The following is a 7,009-nucleotide window of genomic DNA, read 5'->3' on the forward strand; positions in this document are numbered from 1 at the left end:
GGGAGGACCCTGCGGAGGGAAACAGCCCCAGCCACTTCCAGGGGTAATCTCTGGCCTGTTCCCGACCATTGCCCTGCAGCCAGCACAGCGATATCCTGGTGTTCTCAGAGAGCAGCTCCTGTCCTATGAGGTGTAAATTCCCATTTTGTGGTGTTTTATTGCCCCTTGATGGCCAGGCTGGACAGAGCTTGGAGCACCCTGGGCTGTGGAAGGTGTCTCTGCCCCGGCAGGGGTGGCACTGGGTGGGCTTTACGGTCCCTTCCCACCCAAACCATTCTGGGATTCCATAACAACCTGTTCAGAGAACTTAGGCTCAGCATTTTTAATTTTCAAAGCACTAAACCTCACCTGTCTGCCTTTGCTTTTCTCTCAGAAAATCACCAACCGTGTCCTGGGGAAGAAGGTGTCCTGGAGCTGAAGGGATGGTCTCCAGCCAGGCTGGGGTGCTGCAGCCCAGAGCAGGACCTGGTGGGAGGATGCAGTAAATGCTTCTGCAGCTTGAGTTTGTGCTACTGGGTCACTTTTGTACTAATTAATCCTGCCCTGTGTAAGAATCAATGATCAGGGGGGAATGTCGGGGTTTTAAATAAATAACTGGGTTTTTATAGTGGTGATATGCACTTCCAGAGGAAACAGAGTCTGGAAAAACTTGCTTCTTAATGTATTTATAACTCCCTGGCTGGAATAGCAGTTTTATATATTTATTTTCAATGGGTTTTAACGAGGATTTAAATTTTTTTTTAAATTCCTGTCTCGATGTAGAAAATGGACTTGTTACCGTTTGTACTGAGAAACCCTCCAATAAAACACCTGTGTTGCAGTAACTGTTGCAGCTGTTTGTGCAGGGAGCCGGAGGCGCTGAGCAGAGACAGTTGTGCTGATGGGGGGAGGTTTTAGGCCTTTCTGGGAGAATCGCCTTTATCAGGTGGTTCTATCCTGCCAGGGCCCCTGGTTGTGCCCTGGACCAGCATCACTGGAAAGAGGCAGTGGAGAGATGTGGTTTGTAAAAGGCTGAAGTCTCAGTTTCATCTGATCACCACTGAGGAGTTCATAGGATGGATAAACAGGAAAAGACATCTGAGGAAAACAGAGTGGGTGTGAACTGTGGTTTCCTATTTTCTCTGCTTCAGATGTTTGTAGCGATTCAGGGACAGCTGTGAGGGAGCACCCAGTGCTGGGAGGGCTGGGCACCACTCACACATGGAAGGTTCTGGAGAGACCCTCCAGGGCCTGAAGGGGCTCCAGGAGAGCTTCAGAGGGATTGGGGACAGGGGCTGGAGGGACAGGACACAGGGAATGGCTTCTCACTGCCAGAGGGCAGGGATGGATGGGAGATTGGGAAGGAATTGTTCCCCATGAGGGTGGGGAGGGGCTGGGCTGGAATTGCCAGAGCAGCTGGGGCTGGCCCCGGATCCCTGGCAGAGGTCCAGGGCCGGGCGGGGACGGAGCGGCGTGGGACAGGGGGAGGTGTCCCTGCCATGGATGGGGTGGCACTGGATGGGATTTAAGGTCTCTTCCCTCCCAAACCGTTCCAGGATTCCATGATCTGGTCTGGTCTCAGAAATGGAAGTTGAAGTGCAGATTACAGCATCCCATGGCGGGGATAAATCAGCTCAGGCTGTGGCTCATCTCCTCAGACCTTCCAGCTTCCCAAAATCCAACTGTGCCTGTTTATCACGGAATCAGCCTGGCTTGGGTTGGACGGGACCTTGGAGCCCATCCAGTGCCCCCTGCCCTGTCCAGCCTGGCCTTGAGCTGGGATTTGCTCCCTCCACTGCCTTGTCCTGGGGATCACTTGGGACGGAAGTTGCTGCTTTGCCTTTGGGATTTTGTTCTGGGGCTGGAAATGAGCTTTGTGTGTTCCCGAAGCAAAAGGTGCTGGAACTGCTGGGGCTGAGCTCTGATGGATTCCCTGAGACCCACAGGGATAGATTTGTTCCCTGGGCCAAGGGACTGGGGGTGTTGGAGCCCTAACGAGATCCTGCCTCACTTGGAGCTCATTCAAGGCCACTCAGCTGCTTATTTGTGCTTTTAAGCTTTCAGTGATGAGAAGTGAAGGGAGCTTGAGAGCCTTGCTGTTTCCAAATCCCTCAGAGATCTACTCCAACGTTCCCCCAGCACAGCCAAGGCCACCCCTGCGCCATGTCCCCAAGTGCCACATCCACAGGGCTTTCAAATCCCTCCAGGGATGGGGACTCCAGGGCTGGACAAACCTTTGGGTGATGAAATTTCCCCCTGAAATTGGTGGGGGGGTTGTTCCCATCCATCCTTCCCTGATTTCTCCATGGGGGATGCTCCTGAAGTGATGCCCCCCCTATTCTGAGGCCGTTCCAGCCCCCAGGTGGGTGAAGCTCCTGTGGATGCAGAGCAGCGTCCAGTGTTTGTAATTCTGGGAAGGAGACTGTTGACATTTGCAGTCACTGCTTCCAGCACGCCAGGCTGCTTTCCAAAAACTCAGGAAATTGTGCTTGTCTTGTGCTGATTCCAGAGTGGAGTCACCCCCTCTCAATCTGCTGTACACAGAGACTTCTGGGGAGATTCTGCAGGGCTCTGAAAGTGGAATTAGGGCAGGACTGGGTTTTTGAATGCTGTAGGAGCAGATTTGTGTTTTCAGTTATGCAGAACTGTCCTTTGATCAGCATCACCCCCCAGGGACTGCTGTGTAGGACAGATGTGTGTCCACAGCCTGGGCTGGGGCTGGGAAACCTCATGGATGAGATGCACAAGGCAGGGAAAGGGAAAAGAGGTGTAAAAATCCACCTTTTGAAATGTGCTTCATTTTAAAATCAGAGGCTTTTCCCCCTTCAGAAGCACCTTCTGTTTCCTCCTTTCCGACTGTTTCCCCTCGTTCTTTGTGCTGTTATTTCCATCCTGAGGGGATCAATCCTGATCCTTCTCTGTCACTGCAGCCCTCTGGGTGTTTTTGGAGTCCTTCCTAGGAGAGCCCCTCTCACATCAGGGGCGATGGGCTCGGGTGGATGTCTAGGACACGTTCTCATTGCCGGTATCTGGGAAAACTTCCATGGAAACACATCACAGTGATGATGTGAAAACACGGCTCAAGTGCCCAACTTCCTTGGAAAAGGGAGATCCCCACAGTCTTTAGTCACTCACTGTTCTGTCCCTCTGCCTGGATGTGGCCTGTCCAGCGTGGGTGGCTGCTGGGGACTCTTCCTGGATTTCTGTTGCTCCATTTGTTTGGCCATCGAGAGCACAACAGGAAGGCTCTGGAGAGAAGGAGGTGAAGGATTCGCCCTGTGCCAAAGCAGGTAAGGAAACCACTTCCAGAATTCCAGAATGGCTTGGATTGTGGGGGACCTGAAAGACCATGCAGTCCAACCCCTGCACTGGCACCTAAAATTAGGTGAGTTATAGATTTTATATCAGACCTCCCCAAAGTCCATCTCATTTTTTCCATGAGTGCATCCTGGATCATAATTCACTTTTCCTGAAACAATTCCCTGAGGAAGACATGACTTCCTGACTGGCTGTTCATTAGTGCAGATCCCACTTTAATCCAGTAAAGCAGATTTTAATATATTGTTTCCTTTGTGCTGCCTTTATGAGCCGGGCGGCTGCACTTCGGCCCAGCTGAAGTCAGCGCTCGGCTGGGCCGGGGCAGGAATTCAGCTTGGGGCAGGAATTGGGCTGGAAATGGGAAAGGCCCAGCTCTTTCACACGAGCAAGGTTTGAAAGTCAAGCTTTTATTAATATTTTTCTCCCTACATCAGCAGATAAAGTGAATTCTCCCGGCCAAATGGGACCCTGCGGGAGGGTGAGCGACCTCGGCGTGACAAATGGAAGCCATGTTGATTGATGCTCCTGGAAGGAGCTCAAATTCCAGGGGGATGAGGACACTCGTGAGAGTCTTCCTAGGGAAAAAGGGGATTTTTAATCCAATCCAATTTTATTCATGTACCCATGTGCTGCTTCAGCAGAGCCCTGCTGCTTCAGCAGAAGCTCCTTCCAACTCGGCGATGCCAAAGAGATTCCACGTTGTTCTCCCCAGGCTGTGCTGCTCCCCCACCTGAGACGGATTCAGAACGTCCCATGAACTGTCCTGGCTGGCTCCTGGCTCCCCCCAGGGCCCCGTGACTCATGTGCTGAGTAGCCAGCCCTGACCTTCCTCCGGACAGGGAAGAGCCCTGGGCCTGACCGGGCTGGACGGGGAGGAGAGGACACGGCTGAGGAGTCGAGTTCCTGTGGCTGAGCTGTCACTGGGATGGCAGCGATGGGACATCGGCTCTGAGGAGCCTTCGTTTGGGTCTGTCAGGGCACACGTTCGTATGAGCAGCACAGAGATGTTTGACTGGAGAAGGGCAACGTGTCTGGGAAGGGAACGGAGCTGGGAAGGGGCTGGAGAATTCCTGAGGGAGCTGGAAAGGGGCTGAGCCTGGAGCAAAGGAGGCTCAGGGGGGACCTTGTGGCTCTGCACAAGTCCCTGACAGGAGGGGGCAGCCGGGGGGGGGGCGGGACCAGCGGGCGCGCAAGGGACAGGAGGAGAGGGAACGGCCTCAGGCTGGGCCAGGGCAGGCTCAGGGTGGTATTGGGAAAATTTCCTCATGGAAAGGGTGGTCAGGCCTTGGCAGGGGCTGCCCAGGGAGGTTTGGAAGCTCCGCCCCTGGAGGTGGCCAAGGAAGGCCTGGATGTGGCACTCAGTGCTCTGGGCTGGGGACAAGGTGGGGACTGGGCACAGCTTGGACTCGATGATCCTGGAGCTCTTTCCCAACCCCAATGATCCTGGGATTCTGTGCTTGTGTCACTCCTGGTGGTGTCCTTGGCAGGAGGGCCTGTGCCAGGGTAAGGGTGATGGAGTTTGAGCTGATGAAGCCCCAAGCTGTGGCTGCCCAGGGTCACCTTCCCGTGCTCCTGTTCCCGTGTGCCTGGGACAGGGAGCGCCTGGGGGGTGAGAACCCCCCGCAAACACACGCCCAGGGCCTCTCCTTGGCTGGGACTCCAGGGCTCTGAGTGATCCCCGGCCCCGCTCCCCACGTGCTGCCCCAGCCCCGCTCTGGAATCCCGGGCTGGGGCTCAGCTGCCAGCCTGTGGAGGGTGAGAGGGGACAGCGCCTGTTCCTGCCCACAAAAGGGCCTTTTGTAGGCTCTGCACAGCCTCCAGCTGCTGCTCCCAGCCCGGGCAGGGCCAGGGGCTTCCCGTTCCACAGCCCTGCTCACGTTCCCAGTGGGAAGCACTTCTGCCTGGCTGAGGAAGAGGGGGAATGAGGAGAAATGTCCCATTCCATGGAGTGACAGCGAGGCCACGCTCTGTGGTGGCTGCGGGGGGACACCGAGGCCTGTCCCCTGCCCAGGGCTCCCCGTGGCTCCCGCTCCACGCCAGCCCTGGCCCCCGGCTGCCCTTCCTCGGAAAGCCCTTGCCAGGCTCTGCTGTCCCTCTGGCCCGTGATGGTTTCCTGATGGCTGCGAGCCCGTCCTGCCCTGGAATCTCTCCCGGTTGTGTGCCAGGCTGCTCATTCCCAGCTGCTCCACTGAACCCCGCCGTGGGTTTCCACCATGCTTCCACAGGGATCCTCTTTGGAGGAACTGGGTTTTGGAGCATTTGTCCTCTCGTGGAGACAGCAGAACCTGCAGGGTGAGTTTCAGCTTCAGGGAGACCTGTGCTGTGCTGAGAGAGTAACGCAGAAAGGGCAGGAGTTCATGGAATCCCATCCAGTGCCACCCCATCCACGGGCAGGGACACTTCCCACTGTCCCAGTGGCTCCCAGCCCCAGTGTCCATCCTGGCCTTGGACACTGCCAGGGATCCAGGGGCAGCCACAGCTGCTCTGGGCACCCTGTGCCAGGGCCTGCCCACCCTCCCAGGGAAGAATTTCTCCCTAAATGCTTCCTAAAGGTGCCTGGGGAGAGCTGGAGGTGACAGGAGGAGCTGCTGAGTGCCTCTGGCCCACCTTGGGGATGCTGGAGGCTGGTGGGGGCTTGGAGGTGCTGGGGAAGGCTTCACCTCCATCCAGATGTTTGCATCTGTGGGCTGCACCTGAGGACCCCAGTAACAGGATCCCAACGTGTTCGGGGCCAGGAGGGCTCTGACTCTGCTGCTGCCACGGCTGCGCTCTTTCAATTCGCCTTTTGTGCCGGGAAACCCCAGAAAAGTCCCCTGTGCCTTCCTGTTCCCGAATGTCACCTCGGGCCACAGGTCCCCAGAGCACTCTGGGTAGGGGGCCTGGAAGCTGTCCCCATTTCCAGCATAAAATCATTTACAAAGCTTTAATTACTACTGTTAATCGATACTATTATTGGGATTTTAATAACTATTGATGAATCCTTGCCCTGACTGTGGGAGGGAGAGTTGGGTGACCCCAGGGAAGCACCCCAAGGGGCTGGGAGTGTGTGCAGGAGGAGTGAACACTCTCTCATCCCACACTCGCTGTTCCTGCACTGATGGGTTTGGGTTGATGATGTCCATGAAAGCCATCCCTGGAAGTGTCCCAGGCCAGGTTGGACACTGGGGCTTGGAGCAGCCTGGGATAGTGGGAGGTGTCCCTGCCCATGGATGGGGTGGGATGAGTTGAGCTTTAAGGTCCCTCCAACCCAAACCATTCTGGGATTCTGTGATTGATTGCATTAATATTATTAATTAATATTATATATAACATTATAAATATGAATGTCATAATCAATGTAATTAATATTAATAATAACAACTGTGGAGTGGATTGAGGGTCACACAGGTGTCTCCACTGGGATACGCAGAGTTATTTAATTGCTTTAATCACTTTCCCCCCCCTCTCCTTGTACAGGCAGCCTGTGGGGAACCCCCCGGCTTTCCTCTGGCAGGAGGGGTGAGGGAACTGGCGGTGGGGATGGATGGATGGATGGATGATGGATGGATGATGGATGGATGGACGGATGGATGGATGATGGATGGACGGATGGATGGATGATGGATGGATGGATGGATGGATGGATGAGGGACGGACAGATGGATGGATGGATGAGGGATGGATGGATGGACGGATGGATGGATGGACGGACGGACGGGTGGATGGATGAGGG

General features: G+C 55.2%; 1 long non-coding RNA gene across 1 annotated transcript in view; it reads left to right on the forward strand.

The window, feature by feature from the left end:
• The window catches only part of LOC108445731, a 6,041-nt gene extending 5,217 nt beyond the window's left edge, over positions 1–824 (forward strand). Inside the window, exon 4 of the long non-coding RNA XR_001860706.1 lies at positions 374–824. This is a non-coding gene — a long non-coding RNA (uncharacterized LOC108445731). The remainder of the gene's footprint in view (positions 1–373) is intronic.
• The last annotated feature ends 6,185 nt before the right edge of the window (positions 825–7,009 follow it).

The sequence above is a fragment of the Corvus brachyrhynchos genome, unplaced genomic scaffold (genome assembly GCF_000691975.1).
Source record: "Corvus brachyrhynchos isolate BGI_N302 unplaced genomic scaffold, ASM69197v1 scaffold910, whole genome shotgun sequence".
In the NCBI taxonomy this organism is placed as follows: domain Eukaryota; kingdom Metazoa; phylum Chordata; class Aves; order Passeriformes; family Corvidae; genus Corvus; species Corvus brachyrhynchos.